The sequence below is a fragment of the Mobula hypostoma genome, chromosome 3 (genome assembly GCF_963921235.1).
Source record: "Mobula hypostoma chromosome 3, sMobHyp1.1, whole genome shotgun sequence".
In the NCBI taxonomy this organism is placed as follows: domain Eukaryota; kingdom Metazoa; phylum Chordata; class Chondrichthyes; order Myliobatiformes; family Myliobatidae; genus Mobula; species Mobula hypostoma.
In genome coordinates, this window is record NC_086099.1 from 116508330 (window position 1) to 116519934 (window position 11605).

The window sequence follows — 11605 nt, forward strand, 5'->3', positions numbered from 1 at the left end:
CGTGTTGTTTCTGTTGCCATTTTCCCACGTTTGCCTTCTGTAAATAAAATCCGTTACTACCAAGGCAATGTGTTCGGAGTCCTCGCCTTTGAGACCTACCGTGTCTGTTTCCTCATTTACAACACCCACATTCATAGCTAATACAAGCTAATACATGTATAAATGTAAGGGGTTTCTTCTTTTATGTTACTGCGTAGGCTAATTAAAATGGCTTATTTGTTATGTTATAATTAAAATGACTTCTTTGTTATGTTAACTGCTGAGAAACTTCTCTTGCTGGCAGCTTGCTTGGGTTGTATATTATCTATAAGAAAACGAACGAACCAATTGGGATAGATGTTATTCTTTCTACTATGTCTGTAAGTATTTGTGATGCGCGGGTTTTTGGGGAAAAGGCGCGATGGACAACGAGAGGAGGGACAAGGTGCTGTGAACCGGTTAACGGGGTCAGACCCTGAGCAGGAGCCCGAGATCCAGGGTCTTCGCCGAGGAGAGGAGACAGAGACAGACTCGAGTGGAGCATCTGGTCGACCACCGTGGTTGGTCCCAGGCGGCAGGTCGAGGTGGTCAGAGGGGATCGAATGGTGAAGAAAGGATCGTTACTAGAGTTCCAGCTGTTTGTGCACGAAAAGATTGAACTTTGATAAGTGTGCTACTTTATTTTCCTTTCATATTTTATCTGCATTAATTATATAGTTCCAGTAATATCTGTAAACTGTAATTCATTTAATGGTATATGGTGTGTTGTTTGTTATTTGGCAGGGTGGGGTATCCACACAAACTTAATTACCCAGTTTGGAGGGGCCGAGGGCTATTTCCCCCAGACGACAGCGAGTTGAGCGATCCTGAGGCTTGGCAGGGGGGCTACCTAAACTACACCCAAAATCTGTGAAATTTATTCAACGTCCAATGAAGCACTAGCGTACGATAAGCGCCCTACCTATTAACAACCAAAAAAAGAATAACCACCGTTATTAGAGGAAACGGAGGCATTTTGCAAGGCGACTCCCTCTGTCCACTATGGCTATGTTTAGCTTTAACCCGCTCTGTGCTTTACTGAATTAAACGAAGATCGAGTATCAAATCAGAGACAACGAAATGAATTATACCTCAACATGCCTCCTACACATGGATGATTTAACATTAAATGTTCTTTCACCAGTAAAGCTAAAACAATTAATTCAAATAGTAGAACTATTTTCGAAAGATATAATCATGAATTTTGGACTGGATAAATGCAGAGCATTAAACAGAAATAAAGGCGGGTTAAATACAAGGCGGAATTCAAAGCCAAGCAGCAGGTACAGTACAAATGTTAGATGAATATTAGACATTTAAGTATCTGGGGTATCAAAAAGCAAAAAAATGAGCTAATACTGCGATAAAGGAAAACCTTTTAACAGAATTTACTTCGTTTTAGGAAAATCTGCCAAATGAAGTTCAACAGCAAAAATGTAACAAAGGCCATAAGCACGTTCGCTTTACTTACATTAACATTTCCTTTCGGCATAATATCTTGATCTAAAACCGAGCTGGAAAATTTACAAAGGAAAATCATTAAAATGACAAATTTCAGAAAACACTCGAATGTACTAAGATTGACACTGCCTAGGAGAGAATGGGGAAGAGGAATAGCCAACATTAAACCCCTACACAACAGTCAGATAAAACTTCAAAGGATATATTTTCATCAACGAAAGGAGAATTCGGTACTCTATGAGAGGATATGCAATTCTAATAAAAAGTATGCACCACCAAACGTAAATGACAGCACAGTCCAGAAAAATGAAGACATCATCATTATTGAAGAAAATGTTAACCAATGTAAAAGCATGACACCCCTCCCCATGCAAGAATGGAAGACATTCCCATGATCTGAGAAGACTGGATTTCCACAAGTAAGCGTCGAACGCCTGTCTCCGAGTTAGAACGGAAGGGTTTCTGTGCCAACACAGAACTAGATGTTTAACACAAAGGAATATCAGAAATGTATAATAAAAGTCCAACAAATTCAATATGATAAATGAACTTAAAAAAGGGTAACTTTGAAGGTATGAGACGTGAATTAGCTAAGATAGACTGGCAAATGACACTTAAAGGGTTGACGGTGGATATACAATGGCAAGCATTTAAAGATCGCATGGATGAACTACAACAATTGTTCATCCCAGTTTGGCAAAAGAATAAATCAAGGAAGGTAATGCACCCATGGCTGACAAGGGAAATTAGGGATAGTATCAATTCCAAAGAAGAAGCATACAAATTAGCCAGAAAAAGTGGCTCACCCGAGGACTGGGAGAAATTCAGTGTTCAGCAGAGGAGGACAAAGGGCTTAATTAGGAAGGGGAAAAAAGATTATGAGAGAAAACTAGTAGGGAACATAAAAACTGACTGTAAAAGCTTTTATAGATATGTGAAAAGAAAAAGATTGGTTAAGACAAATGTAGGTCCCCTACAGACAGAAACAGGTGAATTGTTTATGGGGAGCAAGGACATGGCAGACCAATTGAATAATTACTTTGGTTCTGTCTTCACTAAGGAGGACATAAATAATCTTGCGGAAATAGTAGGGGACTGAGGGTCCAGTGAGATGGAGGAACTGAGGGAAATACATGTTAGTTGGAAGTGGTGTTAGGTAAATTGAAGGGATTAAAGGCAGATAAATCCCCAGCGCCAGATGGTCTGCATCCTAGAGTGCTTAAGGAAGTAGCCCAAGAAATAGTTGGTGCATTAGTGATAATTTTTCAAAACTCTTTAGATTCTGGACTAGTTCCTGAGGATTGGAGGGTGGCTAATGTAACCTCACTTTTTAAAAAAGGAGGGAGAGAGAAAGCAGGGAATTATAGACCGGTTAGCCTAACATCGGTGGTGGGGAAACTGCTAGAGTCAGTTATCAAAGATGTGATAACAGCACATTTGGAAAGTGGTGAAATCATCGGACAAAGTCAGCATGGATTTAGAAAGGAAAATCATGCCTGACGAATCTCATATAATTTTTTGAGGATGTAACTAGTAGAGTGGATAGGGGAGAACCAGTGGATGCGGTATATTTGGATTTTCAAAAGGCTTTTGACAAGGTCCCGCACAGGAGATTAGTGTGCAAACTTAAAGCACACAGTATTGGGGGTAAGGTATTGATGTGGATGGAGAATTGGTTGGCAGACAGGAAGCCAAGAGTGGGAATAAACGGTACCTTTTCAGAATGGCAGGCAGTGACTAGGTACCGCAAGGCTCAGTGCTGGGACCCCAGTTGTTCACAATGTATATTAATGACTTGGATGAGGGAATTAAATGCAGCATCTCCAAGTTTGCGAATGACACGAAGCTGGGCGGCAGTGTTAACTGTGACGAGGATGCTAAGAGGATGCAGGGTGACTTGGATAGATTAGGTGAGTGGGCAAATTCATGGTAGATGCAATCTAATATGGGTAAATGTGAGGTTATCCACTTTGGTGGAAAAAAAACAGGAAAACAGATTATTATCCGAATGATGGCCGATTAGGAAAAGGGGAGGTGCAACGAGACGTAGGTGTCATTATACGCCAGTCATTGAAAGTGGGCATGTAGATACAGCAGGCGGTGAAAAAGAGGAATGGTATGCTGGCATTTGTAGCAAGAGGATTCGAGTACAGGAGCAGGGAGGTACTACTGCAGTTGTACAAGGCCTTGGTGAGACCACACCTGGAGTATTGTGTGCAGTTTTGGTCCCCCCAGTCTGAGGAAAGACATCCTTGCCATAGAGGGAGTACAAAGAAGGTTCACCAGATTGATTCCTGGGATGGCAGGATTTTCATATAATGAATGACTGGATGAACTAGGCTTATACTCGTTGGAATTTAGAAGATTGAGGGGGGATCTGATTGAAACGTCTAAAATCTTAAAGGGATTGGACAGGCTAGATGCAGGAAGATTGTTCCCGATGTTGGGGAAGTCCAGAACGAGGGGTCACAGTTTGAGGATAAAGGGGAAGCCTTTTAGGACCGAGATTAGGAAAAACTTCTTCACACAGAGAGTGGTGCATCTGTGGAATTCTCTGCCACAGGAAACAGTTGAGGCCAGTTCATTGGCTATATTTAAGAGGGATTTAGATATGGCCCTTGTGGCTAAAGGGATCGGGGGTATGGAGGGAAGGTTGGTGCAGGGTTCTGAGTTGGATGATCAGCCATGATCTTACTGAATGGCGGTGCAGGCTCGTAGGGCCGAATGGCCTACTGCTGCACCTAATTTCTATGTTTCTATGTTACACAAATTAGAGAAATCAATAAGTGAAAAATCACCAAACATATGCTGAATGAGAAAAGGAAAGTGAAAGACTTTGGAAAGTGAATCGCATATACATTATAATTTCTGTCACTGGGATTATTCCACAACACTATACAGTAGCATGAAATAATTAGGGCTATACCGCAATATCTAGGTAAATCTTCAGAAAGCCACAATATTCAACGCTACTAGAAATGTCTGAAAGTTCCTAGCAATTGAGAGATAAACGTGTTTGGTTATGCCCGCATCTCGGGTTCTGCCAGCTTGAACTGAAATAAAAGGAAATAACAACATGAAGTGGTGAAACAGAGATAATGAACTTTCGACTAATACCTGGTCAAGCAAGATGAGCCACTAACTGGATTCGGGAGGCATAGGAACACACACACACACACACACACACACACACACACACACACAATTGAAGAAATGCAAATACATGCAGTTACAACGGATATGCTAAAAGTGAAATTCAGAAATACATGCTGCTGGGAAACTACCAGCATTGATAAAACTAATCTGTACCATTTAATACCTGTCAACATTTTTTAATCCTAAAAAATAAGTTGCCTGAATTTTTGACAGTAGATAACACAAGTCTCTTACCTAAAGGAGAAATCACAAATGAACCATTAAAACATCGTCCTATTATTTGCTCACAAGCAACATATAAATTTATAACCATCTGCACCTCGCAAATCATAACTACTCGTTTAGATAAGCACAGCATGCTCACAGAAGAACAGAAGAACAGAAGGGGGGTGAATGGGTATGAAATGACGTAAAGTACAAGTGGCAATAGATTCTGTAATTCCGGAGGAAAAGAAGACACCTTTCATGTTGTGAAATTGACCACCAAAAATCACTTGTTTCTGTCCCACACTCATGGTTAATTGAAGTTTTTAATATATAACACTACGCCCAAGATAGGTGAAAGTTCTACAACATCTGACGAAGCATTAACGTACCATAATTACCCTATTAACCACCTAAATGAAAAAAAAAAGTTATCAAAATAAATCTCGGCATTTTCCAGGGCGACACTTTGAGCCCTCTACAATTCTGTCTGTCTTTAAATGCGCTCTCTAACTCATTGAATAGGACGGAAAGTGAGCATTTTATCGGAAGCGACAAAATGACTTACACCTTGACACACATTCTATATATAGACACTTTGAAAAATTTACCCTCCTCCACCAATTAATCCAAATAGTAGAACTGGTTTCTAAAGATATGAACATGAATTTTGATCTAGGTTACTGCAAAACATTAAATATACAGAAAGGTGCAGTGGCGCTATTAAAATATAAAACGGCAGCGGGACTTAATACGACCGGTAGATAAATATGAAACATAAGCATCTGGGATATCATCAAGTAAACAAAATACATCATTGTGAGATAAAGGAAAAACTATCGACAGAATTTTATTCGGGGCAAAATAAAATCTGCGAACCAGGGATCGATAGTAAAAATAACAAAGACAATCAAAACTTTTGTACACCCATATTAAGGTATTCTTTTGGCATAATATATTGCTCCGAAACCATCACACCATATTGAGCTGGAAATTTTACAAAGACAAGTAAGAACTGAAATGATAAGTTTTCGACAACACTATGTACACTTGGATGCATTTAGATTAACAGCACCTAGGTCGGAAGAAGGAAGAGACAGTAAAAATTTACACAATAGTCAGATAAAACTTTTACGGGCATACATTCATCAACGAAAACAGGATTCAGCGCTCCACGCGAGCATGTGCAATTCAGATAAAAAGGTACACATCACTAAACTTAAATTAAAACACAGTCCAGAAAAACTAAGAGATATTTTTGATGTTGAAGAAAAAGTTAACCAATGTAAGAGCATGACTCTCAATGGAAGACGTCTGCACTATCTGAGCTGACTAGATGTCGGCAAGGAACTGTAGAAAGCTTAGCTCAGAGTTGGAGACCTTCTTCCTACAAGCAGAAGGATTCTTTGTGACAATATAGAAACAGGTGGTTTATCACAAAAAATCAATAATGCATAACGAAACGATTAAAAATTTCCACATCGTAAATGCAAAAAAAAAAGCCCAGAGGAACCAGAAACAATCGAACACATTACAATATCCTGCAGCAGCTTAACCTAACATGATTACTTGCGCAGACACGGTTAAGTGGCAAATATCATTCCTCAATATCTTGCTTTAAAATTACGAACTCATAAAAGATATCATACCTTACTATAAATGCACGCCTGACCAAGTTATAGAGTCAGAGTCCTACGCCTTCAACTATGATAATCACACCCTCTATTAACAGTCAAAAAAGAATAACCACCATTATTAAAATAAACCGATACAATTTCCAGGGCGACTGTCGAAGCCCCGTATCGTTTTGGCTACATTTAAATCCGCAACTTTACTGAATCATTCGAAAATAAGATATCAAATCAGCGACAATCAAACAAATTATACCTTCACTCAACTTCTATGCATGACCAATTTGAAATTGTACCCTGCTTCATCAGTAAAGCTGAAGCGATTAATTCAAATACAACTATTTTCTATAGATATCAACAGGATCTTTGCACTCAATTATTGCAGGATATTGAACCTAAAGAAAGTCCCAATAAAACTAGCAGAACATAATACAGATCAGCTGGATACAATACAATCGATGAATGAATATGAACATATCTGGGATATTAAGAAGCAAAGAAAATTGATTACAATGCGATAAAGGGAAAACAATCGGTAGAGTTTACTTCAAGACATCGGAAATTCGGCCAAATAGAGTTCAACAATAAAAATAAAACGAAGACAATAAACGTTTTTGCTATACCAATATTAACGCCTTTTGGGCATCATTTATTGCTTTGAAGCTAACATAAGATATTGATCTGGATAATTTACAAAGAAATATAAGAACTGAACTGACAGATTCAGTTAGATTAACAGTGCCTAGGCCTGAAGGAGAAAGAGGGATAACAAGACACGGAAAATTTACACAACAGTGTGATGAAGCTTCAAAGGGTATATTTTCATCAACGAACACAAGATTTAGCACTCTACGCGAGCATATGCAATTCTGATAAGAAGTACAGACCAATTGACTTAAAAGAAGCACTGCCCAGAAAAATGAAGCAATTATCACTACAGAAGGTAAGGTTAACCAATCAAAGAGAATAACCCTTAATGACAGATATTCCTACGACGTTAGTGGGCTAGATTTCGACAAGGAAGCGTCGAATGCCCGTCTTAGAGTTGGAGAACTAAAGCAGAAACAGAAGGATTCCTTGTGACAATTCAGGACTAAAATACAATATTTAAGATATATAATTAAAAACAACCCAACAAATTCAAGGCGATAAATGCAGAAAATGCAACGAGAAACAAGAAACAATCTCACATATTAGAGGATCCTGCACAGGTTTTGCTCAATCTGATTGCTTAGACAAGCAGAACCAAATGGCAAAAATTATTCACCAAGATCTTGGTTAAAAATGCAAACTCATAAAATGCACAATACCTTACTCTAGATACAAAATTCTTCCAGTTTTAGAGTCAGAGTACAACAAATTAAACTATGTCCGATCAATCATTACAGGTAGGACAATCAATAACTATCCAGATGTAATAGTACAAGATAATCAAGCAGGGAAAACTTTCTGAATAGATATAGCCATTTTAAGAGCACATTACATACAGAAAACAATAAGTAAAACATAACAACAATACACTGTATTGAAGAAAGAAATTGAAAGACCTTGAAACATGAACAGGATAGATAAACACATGCAACAAGCCTTAAGGACATGAGATGAAGTGTTCTTAAAGTGACTCATAAGCTGTGGGAATAGTCCAGTGTTGGGGCGACTGAACGCCAGTGTCCGATGATGTAGGGGGTATGACAATTCCTGAACCTGGTGGGGTGGATGCTGAGACTCCTGGACCCTCTTCATGAAGGTAGCAGTGAGAACAGAGCAGGCCTGTGTGGTGGATCTTTGATGATGTGATGCTCTTCTCCCGCGATATCTCTCCGTGTGGATGTGCTCAATTGTGGGAAGTTCTTTACCTGTGATGGACTGCGATGTATCCGCTACTTTTTGCAGGACTCTCCGTTCAGTGGCACTGGTCTTTCCATACCAGACCGTGATATACCAGTCAATAAACTCTCCACTACACATCTATAGAAGTTTATCAAAGTTTTGGATAACATGCCCAATCTCGGCAAATTTTAAAGCAGAGGCGGTGCCGTGCTTTTATTGAAAGGCTCCTACGTGTTGGTCTCAGGACAGAGCATCTGAAATGGTAATACTGAGGAATTGCTTTGATCCCCCGATCGGGACTGGGTCATCGACTGCCCCTCCTCCTGAAGTCAATAAAGAGTAACTCCTGAAGTCTTTAGTCTTGCCTATATTTAGTGAGAGTTTTGTTCTTGTGGCACCGTTCAGCTAGATTTGCAATCTCCCACCAACAGGCTGATATAACACCACTTTTTATTCGGTTAACGGCAGCAGTGTTTTCAACAAACGAGTTATTATTGTATATCCTTTAACTCCAAACTGCAATTATAAGTCTAATTCTTTTACTGGTTCGGCCCCGATCTTTGATCTTACACAGCTCTTTGTCATCCACACCGATGCTCTATTGACCCCGACAAATCTGAGCTGCTTTTCCGTCCGCAAGTCTGATCACTTCACATCGGTAATGGATTGCGATTTGGAAGTGAATGAATAAAGTTTTATCAGTCAGTGATGCCTGGTCCCCCATATAGCATTAAGCAAGCGTGCCAGCGAAGTAGCGTGTCCTCAGCCAGTGTTGCAGTAGCACTGATGCGTTTAATGAAAGGAGTCAATGGCAGTCGACTCATAGCCGCACTAGGTGCAGGAAATGGCAGCTCACCTCCGGCAATGCCAAGACCAAAGAGTGGAGATTATCCGCTGTTGCTGTGGCAATGCGACTCTTTCTCCCTTTGTATTTTGCGATATCGGGTGTTGATCACTGCCCGCTTATTCTGCCAGCTTGCTATCTTCTCGAGAACTTTCGGGTCCAAATGAACCGACTGGTTCCACGTGCATTTGGGCGAGTAACAACGTGTTCAAGAGAGAGCTACTGTTGACAGAGGAGATATAACATTCTGGGGGAGGCGAAAGAAGGAAATTCAATAAAAGAAGGCCGCTAAATCTGCCGTGACTCTGATTCGAACCGAGGTTGCTGCGACCACAACGCAAAGTACTAACCACTATACGATCACGGCTACACACTTCAGCTGTGCGGTTTCTGCTGACAAAACCTCTGATACCGGTGTGACTTAATCAATGGCCGTCAATGCCTTACGGCGTTTCCGCAGAGATTCATGCATGAAGTCCTACAAATACTCAGCTGATCAATTGCTGCTACGACAGGAGAAACAGATTCTAAGCCTCGTGCAAGAAGCACATTTTCAGAACTGAAAGGGTGACAAAACAATTTTGTGTACCTGTTGAGGTTGGGGGGACGGGGGGTAGTGAGATGTCTCTGGCTGGGAAAAACCAGGATGACCGTGGTGAAAAACAGCAGCTGCTGGACGACCTCAGAGGGCCTGTGCAGACAATGACTGCAGAGACTAAAAATTTGATCACCATCTTCTAGTTGCAGCATTATCAAACTGGATAGGAGTACTTGGAATGCGAGTTTGATATTGGTCACCCTTCTATCGGGAATATAGAACCATAAAACTACGTATAGGAGCAGATTTAGGCTGATCCAATTTTGCTGTCAGCCCGAATCTCCTGCTTTCCCCATATTCTTACCTGACCTGGCCAATCAAGAATCTATCAATCTCTGCCTTAAATATACATAAGGACTTGATCCCCACAGTTGTCTGTGGCAAAGAATTCCACAGATTCAGCACTCTCTGGCTAAAGAAATTCTCCTCATTTCCGTTCTAAAAGGACGCCCCTCTATTTTCACGCCGTGTCGTCTGGTCTTAGAGTCCAGTGCTTTATTAAGTCTCAACAATACAACTTTGCTTTATATTGTAGTCCTCCAAAAATGAGTGCTAACATTGCATTTGCCTTCCTCACCGCAGACTCAACCTGCAAATTAACGTTTACGTAATCCTGCACAGGGACTCCCAAATCCCTTTGCGCCTCGGAAGTTTGCATTTTCTGTCCATTTAGAAAATAGCCAACCCTTTCGTTTCTTATACTACAGTGTATGACCAGGCACTTTCCGACTGTGTTTTCCATCTGCCACTTATTTGACCATTCATTTAATTTGTGTAAGCCCTTCCGTAGACTTCCTATTTCCTCAAGCTTCAGATCCTGTTCCAACTCCTTAATGTGGATTGTAAGAAGCTGCAGCTGGATGCACTTCTCACAGTGGTAGTCATCAGGACACTGGAGGTCTCCCTGCCTTCCCGCAATCCAGCAGAGGAGCATTCAACTGATATCTCAACGTCATACCTGAGCAGATATAAAGACGAGAACGAAAAAAACAACAAACAACAGGAATTCTGCAGATGCTGGAAATTGAAGCAAACAGTCCTGACGAAGGGTCTTGGCCTGAAACGTCGACTGTACCTCTTCCCAGAGATGCTGCCTGGCCTGCTGCGTTCATTAAAAAAAAAACAACAACAACTTGTCCTTGAGTTTTTCTTTGCTTCGGTTTCTCTGTCAAAAGCCTCTTTGCACGGAAGCCTCGAAAAGCTAAAGCCTCAAAATTACCAGACAGTGATCAGTATATTGAACCACTATTCTGAAAGCAGATATGATCAGAAAGTGTATTAAGAATTTCGACAAACATGTGGACATCGGGGAGTACAGTGAGACTTATATTTCATATAAAGTTCATCCGGAGTGGGGTAAGGTTACAATCAGATGTGCCGTTATCTTAATAAGTGGAAAATCAGAGTGCACCGGCCATTTTATTCTCAAACTACCTATTAAACTTATTTTTCAATCTATGGAAAAGATTGCACAATCCGTCTTCAAACTAGAAAGACAGGCGCCGCGTGGCAGCACTGGCACTTGGGATTGTCTTGCCGTGGGAGAAAAGGTTGATGATCAACTATCACAGCGCATGAGGTGGAGCGTTGTGTCTGCTTGTGTTTGATTCAATATCCTGTACTGGAAGAAGTGCCGCTTCCATTTTACATCCCTCTGTACCGACCCCATTTCTTGCAGCTCATCAATTAATTCGCTGAATTACTCATATCTGTGACAGATTACACTTCACTTCACTGACGTAATCGGTGAGTAAATATTTTAATTTTTTAGTTTTAGCTGTTCCCATTGGGAATCGTTAAATAGCTTAAAGGTCCGGGGCTGGTCTGCCTCAACATCTTATTCCGCGAAAACACCTGTAGCAC